This window comes from Vulpes vulpes, chromosome 15 (assembly GCF_048418805.1).
Source record: "Vulpes vulpes isolate BD-2025 chromosome 15, VulVul3, whole genome shotgun sequence".
NCBI classification, from domain to species: domain Eukaryota; kingdom Metazoa; phylum Chordata; class Mammalia; order Carnivora; family Canidae; genus Vulpes; species Vulpes vulpes.
The window spans coordinates 59292797-59311026 of record NC_132794.1 but is presented as its reverse complement, the minus strand read 5'-3'; the positions used below and the strand labels follow the sequence as shown (position 1 = coordinate 59311026).

General features: G+C 36.0%; 1 protein-coding gene across 1 annotated transcript in view; it reads right to left on the bottom strand.

Moving 5' to 3' along the window:
• The window catches only part of UNC13C (unc-13 homolog C), a 589248-nt gene extending 574962 nt beyond the window's left edge, over positions 1-14286 (bottom strand). Inside the window, exons 1-2 of the mRNA XM_072738579.1 lie at positions 13672-14286; positions 10408-10482 (exon numbers count right to left, since the gene is read on the bottom strand). The gene's annotated coding sequence lies outside the window, so the exon portion shown is untranslated. The remainder of the gene's footprint in view (positions 1-10407; positions 10483-13671) is intronic.
• Between the last annotated feature and the right edge of the window lie 3944 nt (positions 14287-18230).

Below are 18230 nucleotides of genomic sequence, written 5' to 3'. Positions count from 1 at the left end.
AATCAGACATGTATAAAATCAGTGAATCAGAACAGAGAGCCCAGAAATAAACACACATATATATGATCAACTAGTTTACAACAAAAAAAAAGGCAAAAATATACAACTGGAAAAGGACAGTCTCTTCAATTAATGGTGTTGGGAAAACTGAACAGCCACATATAAAAGACTGAAACTAGACCACTATCTTATACCACACACAAAAATTAATTCAAAATTATTAAAGATTTGAATGTAAGACCTAAAGTTATAAAACACCTAGAAGAAAATATGGGACATAAGGTACTTGACATTGGCCTTGCTGATGAATATATTTGTATCTGACAACAAAAGCAAAAATAAAGAAGTGGGACTACATCAAACTAAAATGCTTCTATACAGCAAAGAAAGACATCAACAAAATGAAAAGATAACCTACTGAATGGGAGAATATATTTTCCAATCATATATCTGACAAAAGAGTAATACTCAAACTATATTTAAAAACTCATTAAATTCTATAGCAAAAATAACAATTTGAGTTTTAAAAATAAGTAGATAACAGGAACAGGCTTTTTTCCAAAGAAGACCTACAGATGGCCAATAGTCACATGAAAGGATGTTCATTAGTTCACCTGAGTGGCTCAGTCAATTATGCACCTGCCTTAGGCTCAGGTCATGATCCTGGGTTCCTGAGATTGAGCCCCACATGAGCCTCCCTGGTCAGTGGGGATTCTGCTTCTTCCTCTCCATTCTGTCCCTCCCTACTGCTTGTGCTCTCTCTTACTCTAGTTCTCTCTCTCTCTCTCAAATAAAATCTTAAGACTAAAAAGAAGAAAAGATGTTCAATATCACTGATAATCAGGGCAATACAAATCAAAACTACAATGAGATATCACCTCACTCTTGTTAGAATGGCTATCATCACAAAAACAAGAAATAACAAATGTTGGTGGGGACATGGAAAAAGAGGACCTTTGCACACTGTTGGTAGGAGTGTAAACTGATATAGCCACTATGGAAAACAATATGGTGATAATAAAAAAATTAACAATAGAACTACTATATGGTCTAGCAGATCCACTTCTGAGTACTTGTGAGAGAGAGAGAGAGACAGAGACAGAGACAGAGAGAGAAACAGTAATTTTTAACAATGTACCCCTATCTTTATCATATTATTTACAATAGCCAAGATGTGGAAAGAAGCTAAGTGTCCATCATTGGATGAATGGATAAAGATATGTGAGTGTGCACAATGGAATATGACTCAGCCATTAGAAAAGAATGAAATCTTGCCATTTGCAATCACATGGATGGACCTAGAGGGTAGTATGCTAAGTGAAATACATTAGACAAATACTATGCAATTTCACTTTTACATGGAATCTAAAAACCAAAACGAATGAACAGATAAAACTAAACTTACAGATACAAAAATCAAGGTGATAGTTCCCAGAAGAGAGTGGGATTGGGAGGATGAACACAGAAAGTGAAAGGAGTCATGAGACTTAAACTTCTAGCTACAAATCGAAGGTTTCCTAGCATCTACTAGTGCTCTTAGCTATTTGCTCTGAGTCTTGTAGGTGAGGGTCACAGAAATACCTAACCCTTATAAATACAAAGTCCGTGAAGTAAATAAATTTTGTTCCCCACAACCTGGCCTCCTCTCTGTTCACTATTTCTGTTCCACCTAATGATTCCTTTCTCTGCCTCAAGTGTCCACTTACTCAGGTGTTACCTTATCTACTGCAACTTTCAGGAAAGAACCTGATGACTATACATATTAATAACCAGTGCAGCCTAACTTATTTACTTTTCTGGGATTTTTGGAAGAATGTTAGAGTTACAATTAAAGCATCAGTATTCTGAGGGGGGGGGGGGAGAAAAATAGCTATTTTTGTTCTTATTTCCAGACGTAAGAACTTCATGGCCCTGAAATCTTACCAAATAAACAAAAACTATTTTCCTACTTCTTACATATATAGTGTATTTTCCATGAAACTATTTTTTCCTTCTCCATCACAGGTTCAAACTTTACTAGTAGTAAAAATTAAATCTACTTACAATAAAAAGGAAACTAAAGAAAATTTATAATTTTTGGAAGGGAGTATGAAGCAGGAAAAATATTTGAATCTACTGCTACTAAAACTTTTAAAAAATAAAAGATTTAACAACTTTATCATATAACACTTAGTCATGACTCTAATATGTCCTTTATACATAGATGTGAATAAGAAAATTGAAGCTAGAATTGCGTCACCAGTTGTTTGGCCAGCAGGAAAACAAGACAGTTCCCTACTCTACTGTTCTTCATTTAATCTTCCTAATCATTTGGTGTATTCTCTTGAAAGTGTTGTAATTGTTTTTTCTTTATTTAATGTTCTCTTTTTCATAGATGACCTTGTGGATACGTGGAATAAGTATCTGCATGTTTGGAATAATTTGAAGAGTTCCAAAAAAGTAAGGGGATGAGACACAAAACAGGTGTGTTTTAAGAGGAAGAAGAATCTATGTACACACACACACACACACACACACACACACACACACACACACACCTCAGGATGGGAAATTGGGTTAAGGTGAGAAAACAGGTACTCATATACTCATTTTTCATGGCTTATTTACCTTTTGGACAAGCTGGCCTATTCTCCCTTTATGAGTTCTTCCCCATTGAAATAATTCCTACCTCATTATCCTAATTAGGAATCATAGGCAGAATCACTAAAAGAAACAAGAATATAATCTTAGACTTCTCTGCCCAATTCTTCCTCTAATTTCCATTTTACAACAGTGCCAGAGATCTCTGCTGAAATTGAGATGCAGAGCTATTGCAGTGTTACATGTCAGCACTGAGGACAGGTCTTTTTAACTGTGGAAGACAGAATGACCATATTGTCTATTGTTTAAAAAAAATTAATTATGAATCAGGATAAGTATATTTACACTCAAAAAATAGGGAGTTCAATGGGGTGACACTTGCTTTATAAAAGTATTTAGCAAATTTCACAAAAATAAAAAGCCAGTTCTCTAGAGAATTTAACATTGATATTAGCTTGCAGATATTTTGGAAACACAGATGGTGTATAAATTAAGAAATACCTAGACACATAATCAGAAATAATCTTCCCTCTGGTTTGTATTTGGCTGTGTTTATAATAGTACAAGAAACAGGTTCTACATGGCATGGTAAGCAAAACACAAGATCCTATACTAGCCAAAGAAAAAAACCTATAGATTTAATGGCATAAGGATTTGCAGTTTTAATTTAAGACCTTTGTCCTGCCTTTTAGAATTGTCTGAACTAATGTCTTGTTTCTTTGTTTTTTTTTTCTATTTTTATCTCTGAATTTTCTCCCAGGCTATTATTTCAGGCAGAAACCAAGGAAGATTGCTTAATATATTTTTTTTAACAATTAAGCAGTACTTATTAATCAGAATTTGTTGACAGTTTTCCAAGAGTGTAATTGAGGTTACATAACCTTGCCTCCATTGACAAATGCAAATTGAGCCATAGTGTTCAGGTGAGAAATATCTGATCACAATTTGGAAGGGAAGTATTTATTTAACATAGAAAATATTGAACTATATGCTGACATTAGAGGAACAGCTCAATTTACTCTGTAATGTTCTCACTTACACCAAGCATGTTATGTTTCTGCATCTTCTTTCCCTAATAAAGCTATAAGCCTCACCTTTGAAAGACAATTCTGTGTAGCCCTGGTACCTCCACAGTGATCTGCAAAGAACTGGTTACCAGAAAAGATGAAAAAGTGACAGATATATTCAGGAGGAATCTAACTAGCCATAAATTTGAATTTGAATTCAAAAACTTAAAAAATACTGACAATATGGATTTATCAATATTTTATTCATCCACTCAAAAAATATTTATTGAGCACCAGCTAGGTATTGTGACTCATATCAAGTTTGGGGGATACAATGGTGAGCAAACAGTAATAGTCTCTGCTCTCTGCAAGATCAATATAAACAGAGAAAGTTACTTAAGCAAGCAATTTCAATAAACAGTATTTTCTTTCCAACTATTTCCATCAAAAAGTGACTTCTTGATGCCTACACTGTAAAATTCAGACTTATCAACAGTCCTACTCCTCACTATATATTCTCTGCTCCCCCAAGACATATCTTTACCTCTTTGCTTAAAGAGAGTGTGCTTTCATTTCCACTTCCCCAGACCATAATTGTCTCAGTGTGTAATTTTATAATTCATTCCTTCAACTTATAGTTCCTATTTAGCTCACATTCACTACTTTGTCAACACCCCCCCCCCCTTAATCCACGTCTTATATAATAATTTGTGTGCATGTTTCCCTCTCCCAGTAGATGTAAGAACTTTTGGTGGCAAGTCCCTTTTTTATTCATTTCCTCATTCTTTTCTTTTTAAAGATTTTAATTATTTATTCATGAGAGACACAGAAGGAGAGAGAGGCAGAGACACAGGCAGAGGGAGAAGCAGGCTCCATGCAGGGAGCCTGATGTGGGACTTGGTCCCAGGTCTCCAGGATCACCCCCGGGGCCAAAGGCAGGTGCTAAACCGCTAAGCCACCAGGGCTCCCTCCTCATTCTTTTTATAGATCCTAGCCAAGTCCCCCAAAGCGTCTTAAATATCAACAAAAACAGCTTCCTGCTCTCCACTCACAATTTTGTTAATTCCTTTTGCCCCACAAGTATTCCCTCTGCCTGGAATATTCTGTCTACCAATAATCATAGTCTACATTGTCCCCTCTTCTTTAAATATCAATAAAAACTCTTTTAAGGATTATATTTTGCTATTAATAATGTAAAACACAGGAAATTGTTGTATTGTAACCATCAGAATAATTTTAATTCACCAGGGTTTTTTCTCTTCAACTAATAAAAATATATGTAAGCATTCTACCACTTTGGCAGTGAGAACAATAGCATACATCTTGCTCTCACAGAACTCATAATCTAGTGAAGAATAAAAAAGAAGACAGGTACAGGCACTACCAGTTAAGACCAGATTAAGTGGTGAGGGAGACAGGCATCAAAAAAGCCAAACCTTTTGGCCTCTGCACAGACAACCACACATTAATGCCACACAGACACATCTTGTCTAAAATTGAATTTGCTTTCTTCTTCTGCAAAAGCTGCTTACAGCTCTGTAATTAACCCAGAAGGAATCCCCTAGACTCCAAATGTTTTATAGCTCATCTAATTAGGACAAAGGCAGCAGCTCAAAAGCAGGATATATACTTCCCAGTCAGAAAGGTACAGGAGATGTCCCTCAGGCAGCCTAAGGCATACAGCAAGAACAGAAAATATAAACACAGTCATTTTGGCATGCTGGGATTTCTGAAACATGAATTTTGCAGACATATTTCAAATCCAAGCTTGACTTTCTCTTATTGTTTGTGACACTTCAGCCCCACTGTATGTACCCATCCGTTGAGGCCTCAGGACCCTCAGATGAATTTCAGTAGTGAACTAAACAAAATGTAATTAATATAAACCTGCTAATATTCAGAAATATTAACAATATTCAGAAATATTAACAATGTACTATCTTTCATGCATAGAGCTGATATCCAAGTTTCCCATCAGTAGGATTCTGGCTTTGAATTGCTCTTTTGGAAAGAGAGATGGATTTTGCATAACATTAATTCCTTTTCCATTCCTCTTAATGACCAATTGTTTGCCTCTTACAATATGATGTGTTAGGAGCCAGTCTGTGATCTCAGTACAGAGTATTTCCCTTAATGCTAATAATCAATCCATATAAGAATTAACTTACTTTCCAAAGGTCATTTCTACTATGCCTCAAAACAAATAAATAGAATTCTAATTACCCAGCCACCTCTCATCATTAACATTGTGTTATTTAACTAAATATGAAATGCCTATTTATTCCAAATACCTACTTCCAAAATAATTAGAAAGTATTAAATAAAGATCAATTATGCTGAACATAACTTAATATGTTACAATGTGAAAAGTGCTAAGGGGAAGCCTTGGAAATCTTCTAAGCTGCTGTAAAGAATATTTATCACTATATAGTACTGTAGACACAAGATGACATCTTAATCTTTAAGTAATATCACCACCAACAAATATCTATTGCATTTATTCTTGTTTCAAAGTTACTGGCACAAATTAGTTAATTATTCACTAATGTTTTAATTTACGATAAATAGAAGTTCATAGTATCTCTCCATAAGATTTCAAATTGCTTGGTTTTCTCATTCATTAATATTTACAGATATGTAGTAACAAATTTCTTTGCATAAAATATGAAAAAGGCTTTACTTTTTGGTCCATTTCCAACTGGTATTAAGCAGTACAGTAAATTGTCTTACAAGTTTCAGATAACCAAACTCAGAAATTGAGTTCACAACAAAAATGGAGACAATATGTAGATTCACTGAAAAATAGTTGAAAACCCAACATCCAGAAACTATAATTACTATGATATGTACCTTTTTGGTGCTCCTATTATTTTTTAAAACCATATCTAGAATTTTATAATTCTGATTTGACATTTGAAATTTATGTCACATCTTATGAACTTTTACAGTTTTCCACAAACTAAGAAACATCTTCATTCTCATGGAACGAAGCTCTAAATTCTAAACACAACAATCAGCAAATAGCATCTTTCAGGTAGGGCCTGAAGTACAGACAACTGGAACCAACTAAGAGAAACTCATCAAGGCTTATAGTGTCAAGTACATTAAGAAAAAGTTAACAAGGAACACAGAAACTCACAAAGAATACTTACAAAGCTAGGCTCAAGTCAATTGTTTCTAGAGTTGACCATACTTTGCCCCTAATAGGCAGTCTCTTTCCTTACTATTGTTACTGAGAAATTTAAAGATTTTAAGCACATCCAAAGAATTAAGGCAGTTTTTGCTCAGACTCCTCATTCACTCTTTTTTGGGAAATTTTCCTCCAAAATGAAATATTGCAGGTGAAAGCACCTGATTGTAATTAGCCATATTGCCTCCTGTGTCAGAATAAACAGATGCTCTAAGAATTCCTTTCAAAAACTAAAAAAACACCATTGGAAATTCCCTGGATTTCATTCCATAATTGTGGCTATTGCCGAATCCTTTGGAAACTAGAAACACAAAGCAGAAATCAGGGTGATAAAAACTAATAAAGTGGACACAAGTGGGATGTGCTGCAGTAGTAAAATAGGGGAGTCACAGACCACATTCTAGATTATTGGGGAAGATCTGGATCAAAGGTGGGGAGGATATGAGACCCAGAGCTAATGAGGAAAATATTGTTACTAGAAATATCAAAGAACAGGAAGATGTACACCAGACCAAATTGACATGGATCTATAATGAGAGCGACATGGTTCTGACTTAGGTAAAAGCAGGCAGGAATCTTCTCTGTTATTAATTATTCATCTTCCACCTTTCTTGAAGCTATACTTCTACCTTTTAGTGGTTCTATTCATGAGGTACATGGGCACTAAATCCTGACATTTGCTATAGAGCTGTTGGGGGCCTCCTGAAGTCAGAGCTCTGAAAAATTAGAATAAATCAGGGATCACTGGTCATACTATAATCTCTCTGCTTGTTCCCAGAAGCGTTTTGCAGTAGTACTCTTCACAAAACCCCTATAGGCAGTAATACTAAAAGTCATTAAGATTTGTTGCTTCATAATTCTATGAAAAACACACATGAGAATATTGGAATTTCAAGGCCCTTAATTTCATCAAAAATAGGGTGTTCAAAGTTATTCTAATTTGTTCTGAATGCTCTTGCTAAGGTAATTACTGTCTTAGGTCACAGTAGCATCTAATGTTTTTCATTCTGACATTTTTTTCTTTTTTGTTATTTCTTACTTTGTATACTGGTCTCCCTCCTTTCCTTAGTAGTCTTTCCTCTAATACCCAATAATATTATAGATTTCACATTAAATATAAAAGTAAACATTTACTGAGCACTCACCTTCTATACATAAAGTAGTGAGGAATAGGAACATAAATAACTATGATTAATGATAGCGAGTATTCCTTAGGTACTTTGTATTATTTTGCTTAATTCTCATAAAAACTCTTTGAAGCAATGCTCATTATGGTGCCATTATTTTCTGACTGAGAAGTTAAGACGTAGAAATTTTGAGTAACTTGCCAAAGTTTATTCAAATCACATACTTAATTTGTTTAGAGATTTGCTAAGACATTTTTTAACATTATGTGGAATAATAAATGTTTAAACTATAGGTCAAGACAAAAAGAGGAATCTCATAAGAAAGTCTATGATACATTAGCAAATGAACTCTTCAAATAATTCAGTACTACAGAATTGTATAAAATTTCAGCATTTGGAAACTGAATAATCTGTTTAATTGGGTCAGAGATTGGGTAAGTAACTGAAAGAAAGTAAAACTGGAAAGGCAGTCCAGAACCTGGTTGTAAAACAGTTGTTTTATTTTTTTTTCCACCCTAAGTAATTTAGGATTTTATATACAGTGTGGTGCCCTTGAAAGTTTTTGAAATGAAAGTGTCATGTGCCATGATCAAGGCATTTTTTTAGGACAATGAATCTGGCAATAGTATATAGAGCAGATGCTCAGAGGAGAGGTTCATAAAGATAGAACAACTGGAAGCTTGAAGTACTATTTTACTCATAAAGAGATAAGAACTTGAGTTAAGGTGGTACAATAGGAGGAGGAAGGAAGGCATGGCTGGAAATGATGTATGAAAGAGAAAACAAGATTTAGTCATTGAATATGTGTCATGAGGAAGAACAAGGCAGTGCAAATGTCTTAAGATTTGAGCCTGGAAGACAGGAAATCAGGAAAAGAAGCAGTTTGGGAGAAACTAGAAGGTTGAATCTCTCCACTTTGATGAGACATATAATGTAAATCCCCTTTGTGAGGTATTATAGGCCACGGAAGAAATCCAGTTCACCAGGACAAAGAGTAGACAGAGAATCAAAAGAATGCTCCTACTCAAGGCTAAACTAAATAGAGGAAAACAGCCACTGATATATGCATTTAGTATAATTGTTTATATTTATCAAGCTTCATTTATGTCTTATTTACTATTTTTTTTAAAAAGCCATTCATCACCTACTATCCACTAACACTATGATGATTCACTGGGTATTTAGCATGATCTTCTAATCCTGTCAATTATTTTCCAAGAAGTAACTAGAATTAAATTTTAATTTTTACATATTGGAAGTTAATCTCCAGATTTGGCCTCCTGTCAATCAACCTTCTTTGAAATTAAAAATGAAATACTTTCCCTAGTGAAGTTTGTCCCTTCAGTCATGAGACAGCCCTGAAATCCCTTTCTAGCATATTTTTACAAGTGTGCCCATCCAGAGGGGAAGACAGCTGAAAGAAGAGAGAACAAATCCACTCAAATGACTGAGCATGCACATACACTTTATTTTTAAAAGCTGAGTCTCAATAAAATTGTTCTAGGAATGATGCTAATAAAGTGAGCAACTAAGTACCTGAATACCATTTGTTTCTTGTAACAAAATGACAGCACTTCAACATCTATCAAAGTTGCAGCAAATGTTTTATATTTTGTATACAAAATATGCAGTTTCATGGAATATGATCAAGCCAATACTTGTCATTGCCTTGTATGAGAAGGAAAACAAATTGACAAATTTTGTAAAAGTCCTAAAAGTATTAACACTGCTTCTTCAGTTTGTCAGGAATTGATATTTATAAATCGCGAGCCTCAGGAGAAGCAAACCAGAATCAAGTAATTCTGTAGCTACATTTCAAATAGAGTCAACTCCATGGAGTCTGCATATGTATATTTTATAGAATTTCTGAGTCTAAGAACTATGTCTTCATGAGCATCAAAGTTTTTCACAGATGAGAAAATTAATGCTTAGAAAACGACAGCCCCAGTTTATCCAGCCAGTTGGAGAATGAACCAGGATTCAACTAACTATAGTATTTTCTACTAGACAACAAAAAAGCATGGGACTCTGGTTAGAATGCATGCATTAATTCTCTATTTTTATCTGACTGGCAATTTTTACTAAATGGTACTCACAAATAAAGCAATTATTTAAAGTTTTTTTTTTTTAAATGTTTTTAGCTATGTGCCTCTTAACAATGACATGATTTAAAACATGGCCCTTCTTTCTCCAGTGTTTCTAGGATCAGCTCAACATTGTCCCCGCTCAGAAACATACCTCAGTGATTGTGCCCAAGTCTTCAGTTCTTCCATCTATAAAACAGAAATCGTCACCCCTATTTGAAAACTACTCTTTTGCTTTTTTTTCCCCTTAGGTTTAATGTGCCTGGAAAAGCTACTTCTGGGTTATGTTATTTCAAATTATGAAACACATGAAGCAAAGTATTTTCATTCAAATTATTTTTTTTTTTTGTTTCTCAAGAAGACACATTGCACTTAGCTTCTCAAAAACCAGAATACTCAGGGAAAAAAGCATATCTTACCTTGAACATAGGACATGGACTCAAGGAGACTGGCTGTTGAGAATAGAGACAGGCTGAAGGTGAAGTTGTAAAACTCTAAGGGAGACAAAAAAGTATTTTAGAGGAAAATCCATATTCTCTGATCACTTTTTAAAACTACTTTCCAAACCCTGAGTGTTATTCATAATTTTAAGTTTATATCTTGCTAACCATTATTTATTTCCACAAAATACTTTAACTCACTAATGCAGGACAAATAATACAAAATATTTCCCACATCAAATTATAATATTTTCTATATGCTGAGGCTAAACTACATAATGAGGATATGCAAGAGACGGGAAACATTTATGCCTCTTGGATCACAGCCATTTTCACAAGAGAAGGAGAAATGATTCAATGTGTCTTCATTTCTACTTCTCCTCTGGAGGACTATTGATATAGAGGTTAGAAGACCACCTATGCCTTCAAATACCACAAACAGTGCAAACACTGCTGTGGCATCCATTACCTCTACAGAGACCATAGAACTGAGCACTCGGTCTTCTGCACACTCAAAATTACAAATTGAGAGGGCTATTAATAAATATCCCCTTTTTAAGCTGGAAGGAAACTGGAGCTTAGCCATAAGCAGAGGACACTTAAGATCCAGCAAGTATCTGTAATAATAAAAATTACAACAAATGATGCAAATTTAATTTCTTGACTTTGCAATTATTGCTTATGTGATATTATCTTAAAGGTATTATCAAACAAGTTGATATTAGATATAAACCAGTGAGAAAGTGGCTTTTTATATGTAAGAGTGCGTTTTAGAAACAAATTTGGCGTGTATTTAAAATTCCAAAAAATTCCAGGTGAAAAGCAGGAGTATTTTTCTCATGTAAGACATGATTCTCGTGTTTCAAAAATTCTGGGGAAAGTCCTTCCATAGTAAAGACTATGGGTGGGAAAGAATGAAGAACAAAAAAAGCTGATGGTATTAAAACTGGAAGACAATGTACAGGTGGCATAATGTCTCAGAAAACTTATGGTAGGGACTTAACATTACATTAGCTGCATATGTCAATAGAACTGAAAGTGCATGAAGCATTGGGAAAAAGACAGTATTATACCAAAAGTTTGCTGATATTCAAAATCACAGATTTGCCCTAAATCAGAAAAGATACAAAGGACATTCCTTTCTCAACTAACCTTTACATACACATACACACACACACTCACACACTCACACACACACACATCGTATAATTTGTCTTTGAAAGGGGAATCACCACAGTTGTCACCTGTTTACCATGAACCACGGGTTCTTAAATAAGTAGTTCTGTGTATCATATACTTCACTGCTTCATATTTAAAGACTAGCTAGAAAAGTGTTATATGGCCAAGGAAGAGAAACAGTTTACCTTGTTAATTAAAAAAACACGTGGTAAGTGAATTTTCTAGGCTTATCTAAGATGTTTATCCCACATTTAACATGAGCACATGGTGATGACAATTTCTGGAACAACTTTCCAAATCTCTATAATGGAAGCCTGATAACAAATAATCATGCTAGGAAATAAACCCATATCTGCTTATTTACCTTCGAATCCAAGTTCACAATTCTACTGAAGTTACACTCTTAGCAGAATTCCATTGTGGTCTAAACAGGCAACTTCAATTATGAGAGTTTCAAATATTCTTCTAAATTATCATCAGTTTATTCAACAGTTTGAAAATTGATCATTTAATGGATTCAGTAAAATAACTGTGGTGTCCTTATTATGGTGTTTCATCTACAGATATTGTAACACTTTTCACATAACATGTCAACATAGAAAAAATACACCATTTTTTTCCACACTCTGCTAATAAATGCAAACTCAACTTTTTGCCCATCTTCTGAATTACTCTTCTTGCCCAGGAATTGCTTATAGTTACTTACCATATTTGATATTGTTGTTATCATAGTAATGTGTGGAATTTTGAAATACCTGATTTACCCTTTTTTTTTTTTGTATGGCCCAATTCAGTGCTCTGGGTCACTAACGTTTGGTAAAGATGCGGTTTTAGTCTTAAAAGAGCAGGATGGTGATTTACTTTAGAGCATGAATAAATTACAATTTAAATTTCATTTACTTCTACTCCATCTGGACTTTTAAATCATAAGAAAATAGTACCAATAATAATTTAAATCAGGTTCTAGAGCTTTGGCATTAACTCTTTGTGTTTATACTTTAAAAATATGTATTTTGATATATATAAAAAAGCAGCAAACTTTCTCATTCTCTTTTCTCCCCTCCAGTAAAGCTCATTGAATTTAAAAACATGTGTGTGTAATTTATTGCCAATTGTACCCACTTTATTAAAATAATGTATTGAAGTGTAAAAGACAGCAAGATTTTTAAAAGCACATTTACTATTAATTTGAAAATAAACTTCTATTCTTAGCTTTTAGGAAATGCAGAGTATTTCCAAAAACTCATTTTATGTGTGCTATCCACCCACCTCTTTCCTTTTTGTCTTTAAAGCCTAATGAGGAAAATTGACTGTAAGCTTTGTCATTTCAGCCTAAGGCACTAAAGGCAGCCAACATTACTATTGTTGCCATATCTGTCTTTCTCTTTATTATACAAGTATATCGATGATGTAATTGCAGAAGTTAGGGTTTACTCGAGCTGTTGGAGCAAAAGGATTTTTTTAGACTGCCTCCTTCAGCACCGTAGAACCACTGTAAAACAGAACCAAGTACACAATTGAAGCAATTCATCTCTTGAAAGCAAATCTGCAGGATCTTCATCTTGAAGGACTGATCAAGAGCTCGAGATGCAGAACCACTAGTAAACCTCAATTTGCTCCAGACTGATGCTGAGCTGGAAAAATACTTGAATGGCATAGTGCTAGTCTATGGCATTTTGGCGTTTAACCCCTTCTTAGAAGCCCTCAACTTTTCTGTTTTGGCTCTAATTTTGCCCCGGAAAGCCCAAGGGATTAGGAAATATCCCAGCCTTTTATCCCAGCCTTGTTTGTCCCTAAGCCGATATTCCCCTGAAAGTTGAGTGGAAACTAAGCAATCATTTATCATTCTGCATTTAAAATAAAGCAGTGATTGAGAAGTCCATGATCCTACACAGAGCCACCCACGTTATAAACATCCAAGAGCTGAGCATTTACAAATGCCATCTACTACACTGGGAGAACCCCCATGGTTGTGATTCAAAGTGCAAACAAAAAGAAGCAAGAAAATACAGACACGAAATCACATGCAGATGGGGCAGCGCGAACAGGGAAAAGAGAACATACCTGAGGGATTCTCCTTAAAAAAAAAAAAAGAAAAAAAAATGTACACACCAGCTGGGCTGTTTCTTCCCTCCTTTTGGAGAGTATGGGTTTTCCTTTCAGGAATACCACTTGGAATCCCGTTTCCAGTCTCCTTTCTTTTATTCAGCCACAAATAGTTCGAGCAGGAGAGGAGGCTGCATCCCAGGGATGTGCCTCAAGTGCAACCAGGCACGCCTTTGGTCTGCAACGGGGTCTGTTCTCAGTTCTACGGTGCTCCCCAGGCAGCAGCCTCCAAAGCAACCCTACAACTTAGCGGCTTGGCGTGAACCTGCCTCTCGCTCTCCTCCTTGCCAAATTCCTTCGGCAGCTCATTCCTCATCACTGTCTCTAAGAAAGCAAAGCGGGTTGTCTCCCGTGCGTTGACGAGCGCCGGGGTTCATCACCAATTGAGGGTGAGGAGCATCGCGGATGAGTGCGCGCAGGGAACTTCACAGAGCGCGGGCCACGGCGGCGGCGGCGGCGGCGGCTTCGGGGAATGCAGCACGGACGCGGCGATCCCCGGCCTCGCTCTGCCCCGGGCGCCTCGGCTCCTCGCGCGGCCGCCCCTCCTGCTGCACCGAGCAGCGCCTCCCGGCTGGGCCCCACCGCCCCTGCTCGCGGGAGATGCACCGTGGCCGCTGCCAGGTGTGGCCCGCGTCACCACCGCACTGACAACTAACTGGGGGACGCAGCTCCATCGCTGGCGGAAACGCCTGGATGCCCGAGCTCCTCAGCCTTTTTTTTTTTTTTCTTTATCGCCGAGGGATGACCTCGGAGACCATTGTACGGCTTCTACTAGCCGCCCTGTTTGCAACCTCTTTGATAACACGGATCATTTAATAATTACTGGTTTACATGTAGTTGGCTGTGCTTGGAATCATGAAAAGTAAACTGCACACAGTATAATTCCCAAATAGCCACTGAGACGCAGCTAACAGGACCCCGTATAGAGAGGGAAGAGAGGCTGGTATCTCATCCCGGATGGTTTTCTTCTTTTTAACGTGTGGAAAGCCATTTGAAGGTGATTCTTAAATAAATAAATAAATAAATAAATAAATAAATAAATAAATAAATAAATAAATAAATAAATAAATAAATAGATAAATTTAAAATTAAAGACACATCCACAAATCAAAGTAGGAAATGGTGACAAACTTACTGTGATGGAAAGGTTTTGCTTCTCACTTAGAAACAGCGTCTTTCCATTTGATGTTAATGTTCTAAAGATCTGACTAGGAGTTGGATGGGCTTGCTTTTTTAGTTTTGCTGAGTCGAGGAGGTGGAGGGAGTAACAGCTCCCACTTTCTATCAATAAAGCATTTTCTATCCTCTAACCCTCCTGTTGAAACAAACAGAAAAAGTACTGGATCTTAAAATAGAGCCTTAAAGAAGCTCAAGTCCTGGAATAATTTATAGATTTTAGGCTGCATCTGGTCTGTTGGCTTTCTTCTACCTACTTTCCCTCATCTTTTAGAAAATAGACGGATGTTTCCAGGACTGAAGAAGAATCAACTATTATTAGTTGAGATCAAACAGTAGAAGAAACATATGCATAGATTTGTGTGACATTTTTCAGTACATGAAAGGATGAATGTGCCTTGACCAACTTTAGAATTGACTCTACCTTACCTAAACATTCACTATATAATAGCTGACAGCAAAGTGAACAGCTAAGCCTGATACAGCATTTTAGGCAAAAACTTGTGACAAAACACATTCCACCTACTGTATGTGACAACCAATAAATAATCACCTCTATGATTAAAAATAATTGCCCCCAATTTAACACAATATATGTGCCAGGTGCCAATAGCTGAGCACACCCCACCCACCCATTCCCAGCTCTCAGCCCCACCTTGAGCTCCCAGCAGCACAGTTTCCTCAACCTGCTGCTCAAGTGACTGTTAATGGACTTGAACAGCTGCTCAAGGTCTAATGAGCTGCATCAGGGGTTCACACTGGGGCAGTGCGATCCCTGCCTTCAACAGCACCAGAGTGGTAAGCAGGACAAACCTCTGCTGCCCCCGGCTGTAAGCACTCAAGAGTAGCATAGGAAAACTGTCAAACCTAAAAGTAGATGATAGGGCAAAACTTGACTTTTTATACAGAAAAAATTCAGGCTAGCCAGTACACTGTTTTGAAGAATGCCCTTCAATACACAGAGGGAAGAACACCTATTTACAGAGGCTTGTTCTTTTTTTAGTGTGCAATGCCCAGAACAAAGTAATGAAGCTATGCTCAGCTGAGAGCCGCCAGCACCCAGAACAGGGCAATATAGAAGAGTCCTCAGTAAATTAGGATATAATGTCAGTGGTTTAAATGTTAAAACCTATAGAAGGAAATACAAATAAAGCAATCCTATTACTGTGTGATTCTCAGAACGTGTATGTACTGTGACGAAAAGAAGTGTGTGAGTATTGGTCTAATTCAAATACTCTCATTGAGGAAATAACAGAGGTGGTGATCATCAAACTTTTTAAGAAGAAATGTTTCATGAATACTCCAAAGTCAGCATGTGTGTTCTGATAAATGCACTGCTTAGCTATAATCATCAGTATTCTGGGTATATATTTCAAAATAGAAACTATTTACATCTATGAAAGTGGCAGGAATCATGTATCTGAGGGACACCAGCTGCTAATGAAATATGTCACTACTGGAGAGAGTGACAGAGCTTTATGACTTTACTGACCTGCAGGGACACCAAAATCCCTAACAAAATTTCCATGGCTCTTGATGGGTAGTTTTCACCTGCTAAGTATCTGATCTGAATAACATATGATCACAGCCATATGAATACAGCAATTGGTTAGATTTCTACACATTCTTATCAATAAGACACATTCCCTTTTTCCAAAGAACTTTTCTAATTCTTAAATTAGTAACGTAAAACAACACATGATAGAAAATGCGTGATTTTCATTTATATACTTATACCACTAGAGATACGTACATGCCCCAAAACTTACTTACAGATTGATTAAGACAATAAGACAATTTCTCCTTTAAATCTTTCAGCATAATTTCAAGGGGGAATAAACCTCTAGGGTACATTTAGCTCCCATATCCCAAGACATAAGGTGGGCCAGATCATTCGTCTCATTGGTTCAGGTGGGAGAAGAGCAAGATGTCTGGGTCACTGGTCTTTTTTTATTGGTAGTAAAGCCTAACTAAACCAAAAAGATCAAGCAAAAGGAATGTTCTTGTATAATTGTTACTGCCTATGCATTTGGCTTTAAGCAATATAAAAATTCTTGAAAAAGCAGTTATTGAACATTACATGTATTGAATTGTATTTTTAACTGTCTAGAAAACCTTGCTCTTTATTTTAGGGAATTGGCAACCAATCACTGGATCTCATATTAAAAACAAAACAAACAAACAAACAAACAAAAAACAAAGCTGAACAATCATTGGCTCCCAGTATCCATTTAAATGAATTATTGTCAAGATAATCAAAAACAAAACATGATTACATCAAAGATAGCAAGTTGTTGTTTCTAACTTTGTGTAACTGAATAATATATTGGGGAACAAATATTTGGGAATAAACTATCATATGGAATATGGAAGGATTTGCAAAATGTTGATTTCATAATAGTAAAGCATACACTAAGCTCTGTTCTAAAGTTTTCCATTAAATTATGAGTCATGTAAAAATCATAGCTTTGAAAGGAAGTAACAGTGTGTAGCTTTGGAGACTAGGTCATACAAGGTACTGCAGCTTTCTCTTTGGCCCACAGAGCAAGTAACTAAGGTCCCCTCCTCTTAGATAGGAACTGAGACTTCCTCCAACAATCATGTGAAAAAGACATTTTAGAAGCTGACTTTCTACCCACATTCAAGCTTTGAGAGGATGACAGCCCCTGCTGACATGCTGAATGAAACCACCCGAGAAACCCTAAAGCACAAACATTCAGCTAATAATAAATGTTCACTGTAAAAAAAAAAAAAAAAAGAAATATACTGTTAGAATTTCCAAATGAGAAATTATATGGATTATTCTACAGCTTGTGGATTTAAGTACACTTAAGTGTCTTAAGATGTAAAAGGTTTACTAATTCAAAGGGATACATGCACCCCTATGTTGATAGCAGCATTATTTACAATAGCCAGGATATGGAAGCAGCACAAGCTTCTGGTGATTAATGAACAGATAAAGCTGTGTTATAAATAAATAAATAAATATAGATAGATAGATAGATAGATATAGATATATTTGTTTTTAGGGATATTATTCAACCATAAAAAAGAATGAAATCTTGCCCTGTGCAATGACATGGATGGAGCTAGAGTATAATGCTAAGCAAAAAATATCAGTTAGAGAAAGAGAAATACCATTTCATTTCACTCGTGGAATTTAAGAAACAAGCAAATGAGCAAAGAGAAAAAAGAGAGACAAACCAAGAAAAAGACTCCTAACGATAGAGAACAAAATGATAATTACCAGAGGGGAGGGGAATGAGAGGATGGGTGAAATAGCTGATGGGGATTAAGAAGTGCACTTGTCATGATGAGCATTGGGTGATGTATGGAATCGT